Below are 15,665 nucleotides of genomic sequence, written 5' to 3' on the forward strand. Positions count from 1 at the left end.
TACACATGTGCATGACAGGTTAAACAGGTCAATCTAGAAACCAAACTTTGATTCTTTACGTGGCTTTCAGGATTGTAAATGTTTTCCTATTAGTGTAACACTACGAATTTTGAAGGGCAGTCTTGCTGGAAAGATAATTCTTGGTAGACTGGTTTTTTCGATTAGCACTTTGATTATGCCATCCCATTGTCTTCTTATTTCCACTCTTTATGATGAAATATTGGTTTTTACTTTTACTGGAGTTTTTTCCTTCTTCTTGTTACTACAGGGCATATAATCTCACCAGAGGAAGTGAAGGGCCGAATCATGCCTCAGGAGGATGACCACATCACAGTTCTTTCTTCATCCTCCTCTTGGGATTTTGGGCACTCAGGCACATGCTACTGAGTGATTTTTAAGCCACTGAGTTTGAGACTCATACCAAAAAGTCAGTCATGTGGGTTCCAGCCACCTTAACATCCACACCACTTGCTGGCTCTGCAGTTTTCTAAGTGATAAGGAATATTTCTCTTCCTGCTTTCAAGAGATCCTCTTTGCTTGAACTTATAACGGTTTGACCATAATGCATCTAGACCTTGGATGTGAACCTTAATATCTATAAGCAACTTTGGAAAGTGCTTCTTCAGATCTTCTGCCTCTTTTTCTCTCTCCTTCAGAGATTTTTATGGTCTATCTTGGTATGTTTGACAGGGTGCCATCTCTGAACCTCCCTTAATTCCTCTTTCTTTCCCTTACATTGAATCACTAAAATGAACCTATCATCAAGTACCGTTTCTCTGCCAGCTCACAACAGCTGAGCTCCCTCGTCATTATTTTTTAATAGAATGATTTTTTTGTTAACTCCAGAATTAGTGTTTAGAAAAGGTTTCTTGAGGTCTTTTAACATATTTACAATAGATTTAAATTCTCTTTCTTGTAAGTTTAACATCTGGACTTCCTCGAGGATGTTTTCCTGTTGTGTAGAATATAGATTCCTGATTCTTTGTGTGTTTCAGAATGGCTTTTGTGAAGTGGACCTTTTAAATAAAGGTTGCTCTGAAAACAGACTTTTTTCTATCCAGGATTTTTATTAATTTTTGTTGTTGTTGTCACTGTTTCTGTTTGTTTAGATGTTCCAAAAATAATTATCTCTATTTGTGTTGTGTGCAGCCACTGAAGTCTCTTGACTCTTAGCTTAATATCAGCTAATGATTAGACAAAGTTGACCTTAAATATCTTAAACCAACATATCTCCCACTTGTAACTGTTGAAGTCTGTGTATGTTGTGTGATGGGACATGCTTTTAACATTCCAGCAATTTAAAACTCTGACTTAACCTTCACTTTTCACTTCGCCTTTGCATCAGTATCAACTAGCAGTGATAGATGAACTGCTTTCTTTTCTTTTCTTTTTTTAACTATAGGATGTATGATGCTTGCAAGAGAGAGCAAGAAAAAGTGAGAAAGCACCCTTTAGGAGAGGTGGTCACACCAATCTCTTCTCCCTTATTTCTCCCTTTTCTCAGAATTCTGAGCATGTACACACAAGTGTCTGTTGTGTTTTTCAAGGTGCCCAGTCGGGGACTCAGATCATGCAGTGCTCCACGTGGTACCCAGAGCCTTACTCACAATGCCACTGGCTGGCTCTCCTTGAAGCTTTCCTAGATGGGAATATGCAAAGCCCTAAAAAGCAGCATGACTTTCTAGATTCCCAGGAAGGTGTTGGAGTATTTCAAAATCCCCTATAGTCCTCTGATTCCTCATATTTTTCTCTTAAGTTATTGACCAGATTCTTTTTTGTCCCAATTTTGGTCACTGTCTCAGGCAACTGTAATGTTAAATAGTTTACCACTGATTGTTTTAAACAAATCCCTGATTATAATACTATCACTAATTGAGGGTTGTGTCAGGTCATTATAAAAGAAGTTCTTGAATGCAACTTTCCTAGCAGGCTCTGAGACATGCCCAGTAGTGACAGTTTTTAGTGTATGGACCTTTGGAAGAACTCTAAACCCATTTGCTCTCTCCTATGGCTATTACCTTTTATGTTTTCACAACTACCATTGTGAAGCTTCTGGTGTTCAAGGAGACCAGGAGAACAGAGGAGAGGGGTATGCTATTGGGATAAGTTAAAATGTTACCAAGCGGCTGGCCCCACACCTTGTTGGTTAAGAAAGCTGGATTATTTCTTTGCCTTGGTGGCTTGGAAAACATACAAATCCTAACATGATGAAGAAATCAGAACACGATTGTAACATGATCGTGCCCTATTTGGGGGTGTTTTTTTCTCCCTCTGCTTCTCTCTATATATATCTGGTGAATGCACATGTACTCCGACCAAAAAAAAAAATGTCACCACACTCACTGCTCTGCCCAAGAAACAGACAGATATTACAGACATTGTTTGTCTGTTAAATAAGAAACTCTTTATAGTGCTAAAACTTTTATTTACTAAAATTTATATTATGTTTTAAATAAGAAACTCTATGTTGCTAAAATCTAATAACCAAATCTTTGGTTTATTTTCAGGGTTCTGAAAAGTTGATTCTTGGGACCAGCAGTTAGTGTAATGGCTATGTCGCTGGACTCCCAGTGACTCGAACTGCGGTTCGAGTCCCAGACCCAGTGACTTAAACTCACGCCAGGTATGTGTGTGTGCTGAAGATCCCGAGAGGAGAATGGAGGAGAAGGGATTTCAGTGTGGCCATCCCCCCTGGGGGGGTGATTTCTCGTTTTTTGTCTCTCTGTTTCTCTCTGTCTTTCTGGCAAGCGTACACGCCCTGTTTCAAAAACCTCTCTTAAAAAAAAAAAAAAAGTTGATTCTTCTGGGACACAGAAATAGTTTATTACCTATTGATGATAATGTGTATAGTATTCTAAACTGGACTGGTCTGAGGTGTATTTCATGTTGGGTAAATTCTCTTTACAAGCCAGAGGATATATAGCGATAAAATATTTAAAAAATAATAATAATAAAAATAAAATAAATTTAAAAAATTTGATTCTGACAAATTTTTACAAATACTCTCATTGCTTTTATGAAGCTGTGAATTTTTCAATGTTCTTACTCTATCATTCTGAAAGTGCTTCTCTACATTTGAAAATACCTGAACCTAAAACTTAGGAACATTAATAGGTGAAATTCCACAAGAAATATTGATTATATAACTATTTCAACTCAAATTATATTGACATCCTGCATATCATTAAAGACCAAGTCATTAAAGGTCTATCCAATTTGTTTCAATTTATTGTACTTATCATTTAAATATCTCATAAAATACATTGATGTAATTTGTGCATTGGTCTTTCTTTTCTTTTTTTTTCTTTCCTTTCTTTAAAGATTTTTGCTATAGAGCCTGTGAGCTCACTGGAGAGAGACAGAGAAAGAGAAAGTGAGAAGTCATCACCACACTACAATCCTTTTTCTTCCCTTATCCTCTTAGCATTTTGGACATATACACAAAAATCATGCCTGGACCTAGAGGTCCAGGACTGGAATCTGCTAAGTCAGCCATGTGGGATCCAGCCACCTTTACCTCCACACCACCTACTGGTCTAATACTGAGCTCAAATATTATTTTTCTAAAGCTCAAACTTTCTATCACTCCAAAATTTTTTCATTATAGTATTTAAATATGTTTCATATAAATGTATCAATACCATTTATGAGAATATATTTTGTTTTCAATTTTCTGAAAAGATAGTAAGGTGGCATATTATGATTTATTTCTTAGTTACTATATATTTTACTGACATTTTTATCCCATATGTAAAAATTATAGTGAATAATACATAAACTGATCAAAAGTTTATATTGAGCTTAGTAGTCTTGATTAAAGATGGATGTTTATTGCAATATATTAATTACTTGAATATTAAAATATTTGAGACCTTTGATGGAATATAATTAAATTGGAATTTTTATCTTGATCTCATCATCTTCCTAACTTCTTCTTTTATTTTTTAATAGGTTTTTGCCATAGGGCATGTGTGCTTGCCAGAGACAGAGAAAGACAGAGAAAGGGAAAGTGAGAAATCACCTCCCAGGGGGATGGTAATGCCATAATCCCTTATCCTCCATTCTCCTCTCAGGATTTTGGGCACACACACACATGCCTGGCATAATTTTTCAAGCTGCTGTTTCATTCAGGACTCAAACTGCAGTCAGCCATATAGGAGTCCAGTGCCTTAACCATCATGCCACCTTTTGGGACCCCTCCTCTTATTAAATATTTAAAATTACTGTAAAAACTAAATTGGAGTAGTAAGAAAGAAGAAAGTTCATATATTTCCTATGTTGACTTAGACAAATGTGATCTATATGGTACTATAAACTTTCTTAGAGATTACTTTATTGGAACCAGCAGTTAGTGTAATGGCTATGTCACTGGACTCCCACGTAGTTGACCGCAGTTCCCGTCCCGGACCCAGTGGCTTAAAATTCACGCCGGGCGCGTGTGCGTGTGTGCCCAAGATCCCAAGAGGAGAATGGAGGGGAAGAGATTGTGGCATGACCATCTCCCCTGGGGTGATTTCTCGCTTTCTGTCTCTATGTCTCTCTCTGTCTGTCTGGCAAGCACACGTGCCCTCTAGTGAAAACCGCTCCAAAAAAAAAGATTACTTTATACATCCAACTTATTCTCTCATACATCAGTATAGAATAGAGAAGGTAAGGTATAATAATTTCAATAGCAACCTACACTTGTTAATTTTTTTTTTCTAGGTTTTGACGGTAGGTCACCTGTGCTCATTGTGAAAGATGTACAGAGAGGGAAAGTGAGTAATCACCCACTTGGGGGAATGGCCAGGCCACAATCCCTTTTCTTCCATACTCTTCTTTAGATTTTAAACACATGAAAACACATCCCCAGTGTAAAGTTCAAGCTGCCAGGTCCGGTATTTGAACTGTGGTTAACATATGAGAGTCCAGTACCTTAACCACCATACTGCCTGCCAGCCCCGACTTACATAATTAATTTTAGAAAACATGTACTTATTTTCCCTTTCCTTTTTTGAAAATCTCATACATTATTAGTAGATTTATTTCAACTACCTCAGCCTAAACCACCTTGCCACTTTAAATCTATCTTTGCCTTTAATGCTGTTTAGATTGAAAAGCATTTCATGGCTCTTTAATTTTAAACAATTAACCATTCATCTACCAATGTAACTACTGGATTTGAGTATCATAAAAATTGGGATATTCTTGACATTAACATTCCCTAATCTATAACAGTAAACTCTTTACTATTTATTATATTGTGTATTTTTTCAATATTCCATCTTATTTATTTGTCTTCTTAACAAGGTTAGACTATTTCTTGGGGTTTGAATAATGTGATGGCATATTTTATACTCTGAAATACAGTGTGTATGTCCAATACATCCCATATTATTATTTATTGCTGAGTTACAGACATTGGATTATTTCTAACTTATTACTCTTCAGAGTCAATAGGATATATGAGGTCACTGATACACACAATTAGGAAAACATCAATAATATTGAAAACTTGACCAGACTGAAGTATAAGTTAACTGAGTAATACAAAAAATGGCACTAAGTGTCAGGTGCAGAGGACTGTTGCCCGTATTCTCTCAGTGGTAATTGCTGATAAAACAGATGGTAATTTGAGATCTGCATACATCCAAAGTTGTTGAATGAAAATATCCAAAGAGATTTTTCTCATCTGCCAACTCAAACAGAAATAATAGGAGAAACGGCAGGCGTGAAGTGGTTCTCTAAATTGGATGCTACAGTCACATTCTGGCTAAAGGCCTTAAAGGATGGAGGCCCAGGAATACAAACTGTAAATGCAGTTGGAGGCAGCCTAGATTCTTGAGATGTCTGTGTCCTATATAATTTTCAGAAAGATAGATAAATAAGATTTTATAACAATTAATGGATGAAATTCCTAAAATGTCAATGAACAGTAGCAAAAAAAAAAACAATAAAACAAGTTATAGTTTTAAATATACTTAATGAAAACTGCTTATCTGAGAGAAAGAAATGTGCACCATCAAAACCAATCAAGACACTCTTAAAGACAATAAGAAAGCAATGGAAGTGATCAAATTAAATATACATATATACATATAAATTGAAATAAGTAGGAGAACAAATAATACTTTCTTTTTTTTTTGAGAGGTTTTTGCTATAGGGTACGTGTGCTTGTCAAGAGAGACAGAGAGACAGAAAGCAAGAAATCACACCCCCGGGGGGATGGCCATGCTACAATCCCTTTTCCTCTGTTCTCCTCTAGGGATCTTGGGCACACACACACACACATGCCCGGCATGAGTTTAAGCCACCAGGTCCGGGACACGAACCGTGGTCGACTACGTGGGAGTGCAGCGACATAGCCATTACACTAACTGCTGGTCTCACAAATAATACTTGAAATTTAAAACTCACGCTCCCTGCAATGAAATAGGCAATATTACAACAGACATAATAGAAATACAAAAAATCCTTAGTGGATACTATGAATGACTATACACCAACACACAAGAAAACCTGGATGAGATAGACAAATTCCTAGACACATATAGTCTACCAAGACTGAATCAGGAAAATGAAGAAAACCTGAATAGATCTATCACAAGCAATGAGATTAAATCAGTAATAACCTCCCAACAAAGAAAAGTGCAGGTCCTGAGGGCTTCATTTCTGACTTCTACAAAACTTTTAAAGAAGAGGTAACCCCCAGTCTACTCAAACTACTTCTAAAGATCCAAAAGGAAGGAACCCTCCCAAATTCATTCTATGTACAATATGGAAGTTCCTCAAAGACCTTCAAATACAACTACCATATAATCCAGCAATTCCATCCAAAGGACAGGAGAATGCTCAGTTGTAGAAGTGCTTGCATATCTATGTTTATTACAGCATTATTCATGACGGTGGAGACATGGAACCAAATCACATGTCCAATCACAAACAGATGAATGGATTGAAAAAGTGTGGCATATATATTCCATGGAATACTATTTGGCCATAAAAATCAAGACCCTGGTATTTGATAGAAAGTGGACAAATATGAAGATTTATTCCTGAGTGGAGCAAGTTAGGCTATGGAAGAGAGATACTGTATGTCTCCAATTAATATATATCGACTGTCCACGCTCTATGGTAGAGACTGTAAGACTAGAGGACATAAAAGCATTGAAAATTGTTATGGACACTGGGAACAAAGTAGAAGGAGAGTGAGAGAGGGGAAGAGTGCAGGGAAAGAAATTTTTGGGAAAAAATAGAAAGGTAAGACATTTGTGGGACACAGAAATGGTTTACTACTATTGATGATGGCATGTATAGTATTCTCAACTGGATTGGTCTGAAGTGTATTTCATGCTGAGTAAATTCTCTTTATAATCTAAATAATGTATAGCAATTGAATGTATAAATAATAATAATAATTATAGAAATAAAACTCATGCTCCCTTGTGTAGTGTCTTTATACATAAACAACTCTCATAAATAAAAACATCAAAAAAGAGGAACTAAATGGTGGTGCAATGATAATGCTACAACGTGCAGTCTGAACAACAAGGAAAGGTTCTGGGTTCATACTTGACCTCCTTGAACATGAGATGCACAAGTATAAATTCTCAAGTTATGGGACTGTCCACCCTGAAGTGGGTAGCAGAGAGAAGACTTGTTGGAAATATACCTTTCTCTCTCTCTCCTTCTCATGAGAGAAAAAATAAATTTGAAAAAAAATAAAAACATTGAATGTATATACATATTTTCTATGCATGTGTGCTATAAAAGATTTTTTAATATGGAAGGGAAATTTTAGTATCAGAAAGTACTATACATGTGTTTGTACACCCCCCACACACACACACCCACACACACAAGAAAATAAATTATTTCATGTGCAAGGGTTTTTGAACACTATAGTAAATTATTTTACAGTTAATGTGGAAAATCATTTGTATTTCTTTGAACTATGGCCAAACATCAAAGTTCAAAAAACATTCAAGCATATTAAATCCTCAGAATAACTAGGTTCGATGATTTCACCAGATTAATCTTTTGCTTTGGAAGCAGTAATTGCAGAATCTTTAGCATTTCAAATCATTGAAACAGAAAATTTGGAGTAATTTTAAAATATAATATGTTCTCATAAAAACTATTCAGGGCACATAATTTGAATTTAATAGTATTACTTACTACCTTTGTGATAATGAGCATGTATTTAAGTTATGCCTGTATAAAGGGACTGAAGTATCCATCCTCCTAACTTCCTTGTGAATATTAAGTAAAACACCTTCTTTAAAAGACTAAGTTCAAAAGCTTCCAAATGTATGATGTGATCAGTATGATTATCTTGTAAGAGTAAGCAGAGTGAATACATTTATATGGAATTTTGTCAATAAGCACAACTTACAAAAAAAAGTTAATCAGACTCACTGTATCAGATTCTAACAGTCATTGTATGGGTATATTGCCACCTATAAAGAAGCATACATTAATAATGACTGTGGCTCAAAATGTTCAGAAAGTTTTCCCTTGCTGGAGAATGTTCAGTAGTTATCAACTCATTACCATAAATGCAGAAAGCCTTTACCAGGTGGCCTCTGGTTCTGCTGCAGCCTCATCTACCACCCATATTACAGGGCCTCAGAGACTAACTGTAATGAGCAATTTTTATAGTTCTCTGCAAGTGCTATGCTTTATCTCAAAATCCTGACATTACTCATGTAATCCTTCTTCCTTCTTCTCAAATATGAATCTAGTCCTACAACTAGCAAAAGTTCCATGGTGTCCTGTCCAAACACTTCAACATACTAACTTCTCCATTTGTACCTCTGTCCTTTTCTACCTTCAACTCAGCATTCCTGAGTATATTTGATGTTCAATGATCATAAAAGATAGTTTGGTTCCAAATAAATTCCAATTTCCAACTGTAGTTGCTACTTTTGTTTTGACCAGAAAAATTCTGCCTACTATTTTATTAATTCATGTTCATAGTCCCAGTTACATGAACTAAATTGACCTGAGAAGAGGATTAAATTTGCAATACTAAATTGCTTCTTAGGTTAGCCAAGACTGTAAGTACATAGGTAAAGAAGACACAAGATTATTATACATCAACTCAGGATTCAAATAGTACATTGTGAGGACTTGAAATGGTGTTCTCCCAAGTCTCTCTGACTTAATTCTACTCCTTTTACTTAGGATAACATTTCCATTTTCTTTATCATCATTTGTCCAAACCAAGATGCATTTGTCTTCTTTTTCAGAGGCTCTTGTTTGTTTAGTACTCTAGGTTGGGACCCTTCTTCAATATTTAATGCACATAGATCAGAACAGTATTATACTATATAAAAATTGTCTGGTTATTTGACTTATTTTAGCATTTACCTTGAATTCCTGACATTCAAGTCTGGTTTATATATCACCAACACTTAGCATAGTACTTACCCTCAGATGACACTAGATAATACATGTTGAGTAAGTGGCTTTTATACAAATATTGTAGACTTAAATACTATATATTCTGATCACCAACTTGGTTTTACCTTTGTAATAGACTGTTTTCAAGCCAGTTTAATGGCTTCCTTGCTAATAATTGAAGTACCACATTAATTTTACTTCAGATAGCAGTAAGATACCCTAAACATATATATGTGTGTACATGCACACATACACAAGCACTCATATATACTTATTTCTCCTAGACTTAATTGAATGAATAAAAACACATCAGCCAATAACTTTACATCACAAATATTTAAGGAGTCCAGTAAGTTTGAGAATTCTATAAACCATTTCCAGATTTAGCATTCAGATTCAACCAAATTTATCTGTAACATAAATATTAATTTTTGACTGCCCTTGTCAGTTAATAGGCAAAGCATCACTTCCGTGACTTCCATGGACATTAGATTTATGTATTTTTTTAAAAAATCTGTGTACAGTACACTTACTAATTTAAAACTATCCAAAAATCTTTATTCTGAAAAAGAAAAAAAAGGAAATAAAAAACCTGAAATTTGGACAATTTGCTCCTACTGCAAATTCATTTTTTTCCATTTTAATTGTCTTGAAATAAAATGTGCCAGTGGAAGTAGGAATAGCACGATGAAATACATAATGATGACAGTACAACTAATGGAAGAATTGTCCTTGCTGATTCATGGGATATAGTGAAGAAGAAAGATGGAGTAGAGATGGACTGAGGTTTTGAGACACTGAGAATGGTGATACAGCGGAGAAAGATAAGGTGTGGAATATACTAATTTGAATGAACAAGGGATATTTTTTTTTCCCTAGAGATTTTTGCTATAGAGAATGTGTGCTCACAGAGAGACAGAGAAACAGCAAGAAATCACCCCCCAGGGGAGATGGCCATGCCATATTCCCTTCCCCTTCAATCTCCTCTCAAGATTTTGCACATGCATGTACACAGCTCTGGTGTGAGTTTCAAGCTCCTGGATCTGGACTCGAACTGCAGTCAACCATGTGGGAGTCCAGTGCCTTAACCACAGACCTTAACTATTATACCATCTGCTGGCCCTGAATAGCAGGTTTTAATACATGAAAAGCTGAACTGAATAACTCCCAAAGTATTCAAACAGAGGTGATTTGACAGCTAGAAACATGAAACTAGAATTTAGGAGGAAAACTGACATTGTATGATAGGCTTAGATTTGAGAGTCATTCTCACAGAAGTGAGAGTTGATCAGAAAACTAAAGTGAGAATTTTCAGGCCCACAAATAGAAGACTTAAAATGACATAGTCAAGTTGATATTGGAAAAATTCATGCTTATGATCTAGGAATGAGGGAGCCTGGGAGTGAATCATGGCATTGAGACCTACTGAGGATGTTGCCTCTCCTTCACTGTCCCTCCTGGTAATTAAGAAAATAAACCTAAGGGACAAGCAGTTGGCATAATGGCTATGTTGCTGGACTCCCATGTAGTCGACCATGGTTCAAGTCCTGGACCTGGCGGCATAAACTCACACCTGGCACGTGTGTGTGCGTGCCCAAAATCCTTAGAGGAGAATGGAGGAGAAGGGATTGCTGTGTGGCCATCCCCCCTGGGGGTAATTTCTCTCTTTCTATCTGTCTGTCTCTCTCTGTTTTTCTGGTGAGTGCATGTGCCTTATAGGAAAAATCGCTCAAAAAAGAAAATAAACCTAAAATGATTTTCAAAAAAGAGATAATCTCTTACTCATCACAGTAAATAGCACATAAGAATACTCAAAAATATTTGTAAATAAATGACTGAATAAAAATATGATTAATATTGCAAATGAGTTTAATATATTGAGAAGTAAAAAAATGCCCATTTATACCTTAAAACAAAATCATATCTATCCATACCGCCCCAAAGTAGAGAATTGGAATCATGTTTGAAGTTAAAACTTAATTGCACTTTTTAAAAACTACTGTCATATAGAATAAACTTAAAGAACTTCATTTAAAACATATTTAAACCTCTATTTTAGTGAGTTTGTTACGTTGCTCTCTTTCATAGTGAGATTATAATACCTTCAGTATTTAAACTCAACCCAAAGAAGATACTTTCCTTAATATAATTAAAATGGAGAAATACTCAAAGTAGAAATGTGATTCAGTAAATAAAATACATACACAATTTTTAGTATATTTATACTCTGAGGTCAAAGAACTATAAAATCTAATATTGTGAAGAAAAATAAATTAGAAGAATACTGTTACCCATTTTGTTTGTTTTAAGAGAGAGATTTTTGCTATAGGGTATGTGCACTCACCAGAGAGACAGAGACAGCGAGAAATCACCCCCCAGGGAGGATGGCTACGCCGCAATCCCTTCTCCTCCATTCTCCTCTGGGGATCTTGGGCATGCACATACACGTGCCCAGCGTGAGTTTAAGCCACCGGGTCCAGGACTTGAACCGCAGTTGACTACATGGGAGTCCAGTGACATAGCCATTATGCTAACTGCTGGTCCCTGTTACCAATTTTTAAACTTGTGATAAAGTTACCATAATCAAGATAGTATGGTAATGGTGAAGGGATACATATACACACAGGTCAATAAAACGGAGTAAGGAATACAGAGATAAAGCCACACAATCATGATTAATTAATATTTGTCAAAGATGCTAAAACAAGGGAGAAAACAGTCTTTTGAAGCAGTTATACACATACATATGGAAATTAAATGGAATAAGATTTAAAAGAATGTCAATCTAAACCACAAACTGAATTAAAAAAATATTTCATGGAGCTGTATGTAAAATAAAACTACAAAACTTCTAGCAGAAAACATGAGAGGAAATCTTTATAACTTGGAGTAGAGCAAAGTACCTTAACAGATACCAAAAACAAGATCCATAAAGGAAGTTGATAAATAAATGTAATCAAAATTAAAAAACAAATAAGCTCTGCAATGGGGTAGTGCAGTGGTAAAACACAACACTGTATGATCAGTCCCACGTGGTCAATTTCCTGTTTCAAGTCCGGAGACCTCTGTGAATACACTGGGCACACATGTGCCCATGATTTGGACACCCCAAGGGAGCCTAGAAAACAGTGATTTTTATCCCCTCTTTCCACATGTGACCGAACAGAGGCTCAGATAATATATTTTAGTTGCTTAAAAGTATTCAGTTATGTAATAGTAAATCAGAGACTCCTTTACAGTTCTCATTAATCATAAATGTTGTAACAAGCCTAAGGTTTCCTGACACTGCATCCAACTGGCTTTTCCTGTACTATTCTAATTTACCAAATAAAAAACAGTACTCAACTCTCTATGAAATAATTATTTTTAAAATGTTTGTTGTAAATGGCATGTCATCATATAATCTTTAAGTCAGAAAATAAATTATAAGTGTTATTTTTCTTCTACCTTGTTTTCTCAACTATCACCTGAATGTACTATCAGATTTTCCATCTTGTTTCTTATCAATGAATTGTGAAAAAGATGAGTATTTCCATGAAGTTCTCTGATTGATCATAAATACTGGGACATTCAGGAAAAATATAAGAATGAGACAATTGGCAATATGTCAATGTCTCTAGAAACAGCCAAATGCTGAGTCAAAGATTCATGAGGGAAGAAATCATTTGCTTCCTGCTCATGATTTGAGTCATCTCCTGCTCACTCAGCCATTTCAAAGAAGGAATTGCAACAACTAGAGCCACAGAGAAGTTGGAAGTCACAGTTTATCTTTGGATGTTTAAAAATCAATTGTAGTGAAAAGAAACAAGGACAAATAGAAAATGCTGGCCTGGTCAGATGGCAACAACAAATAACAGTGTTAAAATGTGGTTGTTAAGCAAGAAAAAAATACAAACAAGATAGAGAGAAAAGATTATTAAAAAGCAGAAGAAGGTTAAGGGAAAAATATAAGAATAATTAAAATATTTAATTATAGCTCAATATCAAATATCCTGGCAGGACTCTAGGGAAAAGACATGACAAAAAGATAATGTATGGATATATTAAGAATATCTCAGATTGAAGAAAATATCAGTTTTTTAACAGAAACCATATCTAAATTGTTTTGTAAAACAATTTCAGTAGTCTAAAATAAAAAACATTCATCAAAATAAATTGATTGTAAGTATCCTGTAAGTAAGAACTTGAAACTCTCATGTGATTGTGTCTAATAGTTAAGCAACATTTAAAGCAAAAGTAAAAATAGCTACAAAAGTCATTTTTCATAGCTAATCAACCCATAGATGTACATCTATCCACCTAGGTACATTTTTTTTTAAATAAATAAAGTCAACTAGAATGTAAAGCTCATGAACTTATGGATATTTTGTCTATTCACTGATATAAATAACCCATATCCAAAACAGTGTCTGACACATAATATGTGTCTAAAAAATAGTTGAGGCCTAGCAGTGTGGCAGACTAATAGCTTGAGTCCCAGACTCGGTGGCTTGAATAAAACACTCTGGGCACGTGTTCTTACATTCCCAAAACCCTGAGAGGAGAATGGAGGTCATGTCATGGCTATCCCATCTGTGGGGTAATTTCTCACTTGCCTCTCTGTCTCTCTCTGGCAATCATGAACCTTATAGTAAAAGAGAAGAAGAAAAAGAAAAAGAAAAAGAAAAAGAAAAAGAAAAAGAAAAAGAAAAAGAAAAAGAAAAAGAAAAAGAAAAAGAAAAAGAAAAAGAAAAAGAAAAAGAAAAAGAAAAAGAAAAAGAAAAAGAAAAAGAAAAAGAAAAAGAAAAAGAAAAAGAAAAAGAAAAAGAAAAAGAAAAAGAAAAAGAAAAAGAAAAAGAAAAAGAAAAAGAAAAAGAAAAAGAAAAAGAAAAAGAAAAAGAAAAAGAAAAAGAAAAATCTATAGATTAAAATTGTACATTTGGTCAATAATAAATGTTCTAAGGATGTATTGTACAACAATCATAATACTATCTTAGATGCCACTTACACTGTTGGCAAAATGTAGCAGTATGTTCTAATGAAAATAACTAAAGATTATAGATAAATATTTTAAATATTCTGAAAAGTATTTAAGAACACATATAATAAGGAGTTATTAAATGATCATACAGTAGAAAATAGAAATTGAGAAGTGCAAGGGTAAAATTCAAACATCTTTTGTCTTGTGAACTTTTTTAACCCATACTGAGATCTTAAATTTGATGTTATCTAAGAGCACGAGGCTACAAAATCAATGAAAATAATAGAAAGCCATTCCTCAAGTTGGGACTCCACAGAACCCTCATGTTAGAACATATGTTAGCTCATACGTATCCTTGTGATAAGCTTGCATAACTCATAAAAAGATGCCAATTGACACACTAAAGATTCTTTTGAATCCCAAGCAGGAAAAGCCACCGGGTCCAGGACGCGAACCACGGTCGACTACGTGGGAGTCCAGCGACATAGCCATTACACTAACTGCTGGTTCCCCAAAATGAAACATTCTTATATATTTACCTGGAGATACTTTCGTAGATTTGTTCTGGTGATATATCCAGAGTGAGATGACTGAATCTTCTGTATGTGAAATTTCAACAGCAGTTTTCTGAGGTTTTACAAATTATTCTCTGATGAGCAAGGAATGTCAGATCCCCTTACTCCAAATTCCTCCCATTTTAATTTGGAGTACTCAAATCGATTTTTCGCCAATCTAGTGAATATATAATGGCATCTCACTGCTCCTTAATTATTATTCTACAGATTTCTTATGGAGTTCAAAATCCTCCCTATATTTATTGGATATTTGGAAGGCCTGATTTGTGACATGCTAGTTCTATCAATTTGCCTATTTTTTTAAAAAATAATTATTTGTTTATTTCCATTTGTTATTGTTATTATTTTTCTTTATTTGACGAAAGAGAGAGAGAAAGAGAAAGAGAAAGGAAAAGTGAAAACAAAACAAGCCTCCAGATCCAGGACTTGAACCACGGTTGGCCATGTGAGAATCCAGCACCCTTATCCACCACACCACCTGCTGGCCCCAATTTGCCTATTTTCTGTTGGATTTAGGTACACTGATTTATATTCATATTAGACCATCAGAAAAATCATGACATATTTTTCTATTTCTCTATGCAAAATCCTTACCAGATAACCCAATATATATCTGGGCAACAGACAGAAAGTTTAAGTACCGGGACCAGCAGTTAGAGTAATGGCTATGTCGCTGGACTCCCATGTAGTCGACTGCGGTTCGTGTCCTGGACGGAGTAGCTTAAACTCACGCTGGGCACGTGTGC

This window comes from Tupaia chinensis, unplaced genomic scaffold (genome assembly GCF_000334495.1).
Source record: "Tupaia chinensis unplaced genomic scaffold, TupChi_1.0 Scaffold144702_1, whole genome shotgun sequence".
NCBI classification, from domain to species: domain Eukaryota; kingdom Metazoa; phylum Chordata; class Mammalia; order Scandentia; family Tupaiidae; genus Tupaia; species Tupaia belangeri.